Here is an 8861-nt window from a genome sequence, read left to right as displayed (position 1 = left end):
ATTCAGCCTTTGCCGGGATTGCGCAGAGCTGGAAGTCTCAGTTTCTTCAGTTGTCGGGGCCTAGAGAGCTGTGGGCAGATTGTGGAGCTGGTGGGGTGTTGTTTCTGTCGGAGCATAACAGTACCTAATGGGACAAAACCAAGGTAGATGGAGTCGCTACCTTGACGAATTTCTAGCCAAGAAATCGAGATCTGAGTTGCAGTTGCAAAGAGGATTGGAGAGGAGCGGTTCGACATTTGGTGGGAAGATTTCCAGCAAGGAAATCAAGACTTAGAGGGAGATTTCCAGGAGGGAAGTCGAATCTCAGAGGGAGTCCAAAAGAGGAGCGGAGATGGAAATGAACGGACTGAGGGATCATAACAGGTTGGACGGCCTCCAACTTTGTCGTCTGGAAGGCCACGATCCTGTCACTCCTAGATAGACATTGCATCAAGGGCTTCCCCTTGAGAATCGTGGCTATCCTAGTAGACCCAACTGATAATGAGAAGTATGAGGATGTAATGGTGAAGTTAGAGTGCATAATCCTTGATGGGGTCATCATACAGGTGGATGTTGGTGGCCACCCACCTATCCCACTTGGACCCCCACAACTATCTCTTTCAGTTTCCTTACTTGTAGCACAATTTACTCTTTTTAGCAGTTTTTCGAGTCCTGAACTTCCGGAGCCGTTTTGAGGCCCTAAACGATGTTTTTTTGGAAGACTGGGAGCAACATGGGTCTGTGGACCGATGTTTCTCTTCCCAAAGTTGTAGTCCTCGGATAGATATTTCTAATGAGCTATGGTGCGCGTCGAACAGAGATTGTATGCCAAAGTTACGACCCTGGGAAGTTGATGTACCAATTTACCCAAACTGGGCCCACAGTTTGGCGTTTCATCTCCTAGGGTTAGGTTTTTAGATGTTTAGGGTTTTCCATTGTTTCTCAATAATAAATAGGCCTTCGAGCCTCATTGTAACACAGCTCAGAGGCATGTAACTGCCACATCTCTTCTCAGAGATAAGCTACCATCGCCCTAGCTAGTTTATTTCCATTTATGTTTGTAAGCATATTTCAGTATTTTATAGTAATGAAATGAAGTATTATTTCTGTTGCATCTCTATGTGTATGGTTATATCTGTAATTTGTTGCGTTCCTGTTTAAATCTAGACCAGTGGTATCAGAGTGGTCTGCTTTTTCTCTGTTTTTCTTTGCATGTCCCTAACGAGGTCGGGATATAAGGAGCTAGGGCTTGAACTGGTCGAACCTTTGCAAGACCAGCCTCGCAAATCCTGACGGCCTCCCATGGTGGATGAAAAGAAAGATGAGGGGGCAGGAGATCCTATTAAAATATTGCTCGAAGAAGCCCTTGAGCGGCAAAGGAACGCAATGATGGAAAACTTTGCCCAGATCCTTCAGCGGCTACTTAGGGGCGACGCATTGACTTTCGACAGCTACACTGGAAATACCACACCCTTTAAGGTACAAGTTAATTTTGAAATCCCCATCTTCGAGGGTCAAATAGACGCAGATGTTGTAGATAAATGGTTAAATCTGCTAGAAGGGTATTTTTTTGTTCATGTTTTTCTAGCCGGGAAACGATTATTTTCGCTCTTCTCAAAGCAGCTCCCCACGTCAAGGACTGGTGGGAAACCTACTGCAAGCAGAAGGATGAAAGTACAAGCTCACTATTTTCAACCGCACTCACTTGGAATTCATTCCGGGATGCCATCAAGGAGCAGTACTACCCTGTCAAAGGCTATGAGGACAAATACATAAAGTGGACCACGTTGTGGCTGGGAAGGGACCAAGATGTGCCGGAGTTCACAAACATTTTTCATACCCTTCGCACACAGTTGGGTATCAAGGACTCTGAGCTGCATTTGGTACTCAAGTACCGCGGCTGCCTCCACAGGTACATCCAAGATGAGATGGAGTTCCTGAACATCTCCTCGCTCGGCACTGCGTACCGATACACTGTAAAGACTGAGTAGAAGTTTTTAAATAGAAGAAGCGAGAGTTTGGATTTGCGAATCTGAAGACCAAAGGACAAAGCTAAGGCAGGGTGACCCAATACAACCCGTTGAAGCCGCAAGAAAAGAGCAACACCACGAAGTCAAAGAAGGACACAGGAAAGTGGTGTGAGTTCCATAGGAGCCCCACTCATAACACAAGTGAGTGTTGGACCAAGTTGTCGCTGGTGGCTGAGTTAAAGGCTTCAGAATCAGAAGCATGTTCCGACCTTGAGTTAGAACCCGACAAGGGGAATGGCAAAGGGAAGCAGATCATTGACGCGGAGCTTAGCGCCACTATTGCCACCGCCAAGATCCAGAAGAATGAGCCCAAAGATCTAGAGGAGGGGGAGCGTCTTTTCCATTCACAGATGTGGGTGAAGGGTTCACTGCTGCAATTCATTGTCTATAGTGGCAACCAAAAGAACCTCATTTCAGCAAATGTTGTGAAGCGGTTGGGCTTACCGACTACACCACACCCACAACCGTACAGTATTAGGTGGCTTCACCAAGGACGAGATCTCCGAGTTTGCCAACAGTGCCTCGCGCTGTCATTATTTCTTTGGGTAATTCATTATACAGGATACCAAAGGTAGCCCCACCTATTGCCACCTCTTTGATCACTATTAAGAAATGTAGCAAGCTCATCTCCTAGACTAGGAAATTCATTTTCTGTCTGGTTCACTCCCAAAGTGAGGGGAAGATCGTCGCCACATCCATGACCCCCGCGAAGGGTTCCTCCATGCAGCAACAACAGAGGGATACGGTCATGAAAGAACACAGGGATAACTTCTCCTCACCCACAGGGGAACCACACAAGTTTCAGGTGGGCAACGAACTCTGGTTGCATCTGCAGAAAAAACGCCTTACAAGAGCCCATCGGAAGCTCCGACATGGTCCTTACACCAGTACCAAGGCTGTGGGGAATAATGCTTTGGAGCACATCATTCCCCCATTCCTTCGCTTGCACCGAGTGTTCAATGTGGACCACCCTCTACCATGCTTCCCACCATTACTGGACACATCAGAGATTGTAGAACAACTCACTAGGGACCAAGTTCAGCAGATGGAGGAACTCAATGCAATGGGGACCATTGCTTCCTAAGGGGGGAGGAATGATCCAGGTGGATGTTGGTGGCCACCCACCTATCCCACTTGGACCCCCACAACTGTCTCTTTCAGTTTTGTAGTTATCTTAATTGTAGCACAATTTACTATTTTTAGCAGTTTTTCGGGTCTTGAACTTCTGGAGCCGTTTTGAGGCCCTAATCGACGTTTTTTGGGAAAACTGGGAGAAACATGGGTCCATGGACTGATGTTTCTCTACCCAAAGTTGTAGTCCTCGGATAGATCTTTCTAACGAGCTATGGTGCGTGTCAAACGGAGATTGTATGCCAAAGTTATGACCCTGGGAAGTTGATGTACCAATTTACCCAAACGGGGCCCACAGTTTGGCGTTTCATCTCCCAGGGTTAGGTTTTTGGATGTTTAGGGTTTTCCATTGTTTTTCAACAATAAATAGGCCTTCGAGCCTCATTGTAACACAGTTCAGAGGCATGTAGCCGCCACATCTCTTCTCAAAGATAAGCTACCATCGCCCTAGCTAGTTTATTTCCATTTCTGTTTGTAAGCATATTTCAATATTTTACAATAATGAAATGAATATTATTTCTGTTGCATCTCTATATGTAAGGTTATATCTGTAATTTGTTGCATTCCTGTTTAAATCCGGATCAGGTCAAGGATCATGTTGTATTGCATATTTCCGAAAAGAACACGACAAAGGAGATGGATACTTTGACGACATTGTATCAGGGCACTTCTGTGCAGCAGAAGATGCTATTAGAGAATCAAATACGGTCGTATCAGACGCAGAAGGGGGAGCAGATAGATCTATACCTCCTTAGATTGCAAGAGATTCGGGACCAACTTACTTCCATCAGGGCCACACTGGATTAGGAGTTCATGGTGAGGACCGCCCTGAATGCAGTCTTCGAGGAGTGGGAGACATTTGTCCAAGGCATTTTGGGCAGAGCTACTCTTCCAGGATGGGAAGAGATGTGGGTAGCTCTTCGCCAAGAAGAGATCAGACGGTTGACCAAGGCAGGGAGTAGTAACAAAGGAGGTCGAATTAAGAAAGAGGAGGAAGAGGATGCGACTCTGGCATCTGCGGGACAACAGGGAAGAGGAAGAAGAAGGACATCTCCAAGGTAAAGTGCTTCCATTGTGGGGAGCTAGGTCATTATGCAACCCAATGTCCCAGGAAGAAGAATAAGGGAGAGGCTTTTGACTCCAAGGAATCTTCGGCTAAGGCGGAGAAAGAAGTCGACACTGATGACGACTGTGCCATGAGTGCTCATGCATCTCTAGAGAAGAGGTGGGGAGACATCGAGTTGTAGTCATGAGGACTACAGAAGATGAGGGGCAGGATGCTTGAGGTGCCCAAACTCTTGGATCATATTCGGCGATGGGAGCCTCAAATGACAGTAGCAGGATGACGGATGTCGGGAAGAAGCAAGATGCGATGGAGCGATAAGGCAGTGCTAGAGTGCAAAGGTCTATAGCAGCGCAGTGGGGGTTGCAACAACGCGAGAGGCATAGAGGTGTTTGCAGCAGTGCGAGAGGCATAATGGAGGTTGTAGCAGTGCAAGAGGCACAAAGGTGTTTGCAGCAGCACAGAGGCAACAGAGGGAGCACAGGATAGTAGCTGAGGTAGCTTCAGCATCAGGAGGCTTCCGTACTGACAAGGATGTCAGAAGTTGGGTAGATCAGTTACTTACTTCACGGTAATTGAGTTACAGTGGTAGTGCTATGGGCAGCATGGACATCATGTTGAGAGGGAGCTGCAGTACAGATGTAGCAGTGGCAGTGCAGAGCCATGGGCAACAGTGCAGGAAGCAACAGTGCAGTGGATGTAAGGAAGCAGGCCTAGCATCAACAAAGGTACCGGTGCAGAAGGATCAATGTGATGTTCAGTAGTGGAACATTACTACAGCACATTCCTCGGTAAGAGGGAGTGTTGATTGTGGTAGCATCGGATGTGCTCTAGCCATGAAAATTGGTGGAGAGGTTAAAGCAAATGAGATCTCCAAGACTCATAAATGGTTTGGGGAAATTCCACGCGGTTAGAGAGATATTAAAATAATTAATATTTTTAATGGGGTTTCGAAGTCTAAACTTAGGAAAATTAAAATATTAATGGGTATTAATATAAAACTGAGGGAGAAGGTTCTAAATGACATGGATCAAACCAAATCTAATCTTAGCCGTTGATTAGAGACTTAATCTCATACGTTGAAGATTCAACAGGAAAAGTATAAGAGGAGGCTTGAGGGTCAGTTGGAGATACACCAAGATTGATCTGTCAGTTCAATTTTCTGGAGCGGGGTTTGCTGAGAAAATTCGAACAAGTGATCTGTTGCAGCGAGGGGGCAGTGAGTACATAACAGAGAGGCAACGATAGTGCTAGAGGGACAGCGCAGTGACCGAAGAGGCTAACGCAGAGGCAGCATGAGCCAAGTAAAGGTAGCTAGAGACTGCGCAAAGGCTGAGGGGCTTGCGTGGGTGATGCATAAGGCTAGAGAGCTGACATAGAGAGGCTGAAGGCTGACGCAAAGTGTTCTAGAGCTACGCTGAGGCTAGCAGTTCTGACGCAGAACCTTGGAGAAGTGCTAGAAGGATTTTCGTGGGGCAAACTTGCTGAATATTGTTAGGATATTCCGACACATAGGATATAGTTAAGTTCAACTTGGTCTAGCATAGAGTTAGGTTAGAGTTAGGTAAAGTGTGTTTCTTTACCGTTGTACATTTTGTAACTTACAATCCGACGGTCACGATATGTAGTGATCCGACGGTTCACTCTCACCTCGGTATTACCGACACTTGATCCGTGGCTTGACACCCGATTGGTCCATGAGTTCTATTTAAAGCGCATGGAGGGTCATTGTTCGGGTAATCCGTGCATGAGAGAAGCTTATGTAAATTTTCATTCTTTGATTAATAAATTGTCTGTACCCACGTTGGGACAGGCCGTGGACTGTTTCCCTCCTTGCACTCTGAGGGTTTTAACCACGTCAAAAATACTGGTGTATTGATTTGAGATCTGGTTGTGAGCGGTGTCCTTTTGGTATTCTTTCTGAGGAACTTACCCTGTAAATTCCTACATGGTATCAGAGCTATTTGAGGGCCGCGTCCGTTGGTGATCCAAATCTGAAGCCGGTAGAACTGCATGCGGCTGTCGTTTCCTAGATCTGCTGTTTCTGACTGCTTTCGGGCCGAGAGGACTGCTTTGTTGCGTTCGGAGCATCTGTTTCAGTGAGGAACCCCTTTCGTTTCACGCGAAAAGGTTTCCGGTAGCCCTAGCTGCGTCATTTTTCAGATCGGGAGGTATACAGTGTTTTTTTTTGCAGTTTACTGTCATTTTCTCTCTGCTTATTTCGGTTTCGGTTTATTTAGCCTTTTTTTTTCCCGGATCTATACCTTTCATTTCTGCGTATGCTCTTTGCCCTGCGACTCTGTGCGATCTGGGCAAATCAGAAACAGAAAGAAAGGATTTTTCTCATGCGTATGCTCTTTTCCCTGCACCTTAGTGTGATCTTGGAAAATCAGAAACATTGAGAAAAATATTTAGTTTTTCGGTTAAAAGCTAACTTTGAGATTTTTTTTTAAAAAATTCTAGTTTTTTGGCTAAAGCTAACTTTGAGCCGTAAGGTTCGTTTTTCTTTGCATATTCGTGTTGGGTTTTGTGTTTTGTGTTTTGTAGGGGAAAAGAGCCTTCCCAAGGCAAGCACGCAAATCGAGGCCCCCCCCCCCCTCTCTCTCTCTCTCTCTCTCAAATATTTTGTATAGATCAATTGGTTCAAAGACTTTTTTAAGAGAGTAGAGGTCTTGGGTTCAAGTCTCCATTTTGTGGGGGCGGATTTTTTCATTCCCGCACATTCGCGCACTTTGCCGGCAACGTCAACAATTTTTTTTCAAAAAGCCATAACTTCTTCATCCGGAAGCCTTTTTCAGAGCCGTTTTTTTTAAAACCGCCTATTTTTTCGAGATCTATCCATTGGACCACTTACTTTCAGCATCTTCAGCTTCAGGTTTTTTTCAAAAAATGGAAAGTCCATGCCAAGTCATTCTTGACAGCACTAACTACTTCCAATGGGTAGCCTACATGGGAGATTTACTTAGAAGTAAAGGTCTCTTCAGAATAGCCACAGACCAAGAGAAGAAACCCAAAGATGAAGACAAGGCCGAAAAATGGGAAAATAGACAAGATCAAGCACGTGGTTTGATAGGAATGTCTGTTTCTCCTGATCTTAGATTCCACATTGCAGAAATTGAAACTCCTCATGAAGCATTAGAAAAACTTGCTAAAGTTTTTGGGATTAAAAATGAAATTAGAGCCCATCAACTTGAGAATGAGTTGCTTACTTTGGATCCTAATAATTTTTCTTGCATTGAAGATTTCTTGTCCAAATTCAAGACCCTTAGATATCTCTTGGAAGGTGTTAAAGTTAAGAAAGAAGATGGTAACCTTATTTATTCCATCCTTACTAAGTTGGGACCAGCCTACTCTGTATTTGTTTCCACTTTCCATTCTACAAGGGAAGCTTTCATTTGTCAAGGCAAAGACTACAAACCCCCTTCCTTTGACTCCTTTTGTGATTCCTTAATAAGAGAACAAGAAAAACTCTTACACCTTGGTCTTCTTAATCTTGGAAACTCTTCCTCGAAAGCGTTAGCCGCCCAGCAGCAACCAAATTCAAAGAATCCTAAGAAGTCTTATCCTCAAAGGAATGGTCCTAAACCAACTCAGCCTCAAGATGAAAGATCATTTCAGCAAAATGATAAGACCAATAAAAACAAATGGAAGAAGACTGATAGACATTGTAACTTTTGTAATCGAGATGGCCACTTAGAATCTAAATGCTTTAAGAAGATGGAAGCCTTGGAAGCCGCAATGAAGAAACATAACATCCATCTGGAGCCTACTTCAACTTCAACTTCCGGAACGGCACTTTCTGCATGTCATCGTCAATCATCTCAGTCTGGTTATGCATTAAATGTATCTTCTTCTTCTTCTCATTCTCATGAGTGGCTCATTGATTCTGGAGCCTCTTGTCACATGGCCAAAAACCAAGCCATGTTTTCTTCTTTAAATGATTGTAACACCAAAAATATATATGTTGGTGATGATAGATCTCTTAATGTTGTAGGGACTGGAACTGTTCATCTAGACAATGGTCAGTTCAATGATGTATTATGTGTTCCAAACTTATCCTGCAACCTTCTATCTGTCTATCAGATAACTCATTCAGGTGAAGGTAAAATTGTTGAATTTTCACCTCATGATGTTGTAATCAAGGATCTAAAAGATCCTAAACAGATTCTAGCTACTGGTCTTGCTGATGATTCCAAAAGGTTGTATAAGTTTCACAACTTTGGGTCATCCCATCTTCCCTCAGTATTTGTTGCTCATAATGATGAAGTGAGCAAACTTTGGCATGAGCGGTTTGGTCACTTAAACTATCGCTCCCTTCAGCATCTATGTAAAGAAAATATGGTGACAGGTCTTCCTATGGTATCTTGCAAAGATGGTGTTTGTTCCGGATGTGTACTCGGAAAACATCATCGGGACAGTTTTGACAAACGTGCCTCTTGGCACGCCTCAGCCCCTTTACAGCTTGTGCACAGTGATTTATGTGGTCCTCTTCCTGTTGCTTCATTCTCTGGCTGCAAGTACTTCTTAACTTTCATTGATGATTTCTCTAGACGCACTTGGGTATACTTCTTAAAACTCAAGAGCGAAGTATTTAACACTTTTTTGGCCTTCAAAGCATTTGTTGAAAAACAATCTGGACATCAAATTCTTAAGCTAAG

This window comes from Pinus tabuliformis, chromosome 9 (assembly GCF_031772625.1).
Source record: "Pinus tabuliformis cultivar Carrire ecotype Pingquan chromosome 9, CPIR1, whole genome shotgun sequence".
Lineage (NCBI taxonomy): Eukaryota > Viridiplantae > Streptophyta > Pinopsida > Pinales > Pinaceae > Pinus > Pinus tabuliformis.
This window is presented reverse-complemented; position numbering follows the sequence as displayed.